Genomic DNA, 335 nt, shown 5'->3' with positions numbered 1-335 from the left:
GAAATTTGCTCTATCATTAACCTTGCATAAGCCTGTAACTTATTACTTACAAATGGAAATTTAATAAGCCTAGAATAAAATACATCACCTTCCAGTTTATTAAGCTCTGCTATAACCATATAAAAATAATTAGGTTTGAACATTCAAATACTGTTGTTTATTTACAAATTTCCTGTAATAAGTTCACAAGGGTTAAAAACATTCATGAAATTCATCTGAAAAAAGAAAAATGTAAGTCTAAGATTTGAAAAATGCTGCCAGTAACTGCAATTAAACGCAATAGATGCGCCAAACTCCTACAATTTACAAAATTTTTGTAGGGGAATTCACCACCA

The sequence above is a fragment of the Phalaenopsis equestris genome, unplaced genomic scaffold, assembly GCF_001263595.1.
Source record: "Phalaenopsis equestris unplaced genomic scaffold, ASM126359v1 Scaffold000002, whole genome shotgun sequence".
NCBI classification, from domain to species: domain Eukaryota; kingdom Viridiplantae; phylum Streptophyta; class Magnoliopsida; order Asparagales; family Orchidaceae; genus Phalaenopsis; species Phalaenopsis equestris.
The sequence above is the reverse complement of the archived record's forward strand: the minus strand, read 5'-3'. Positions refer to the sequence as shown.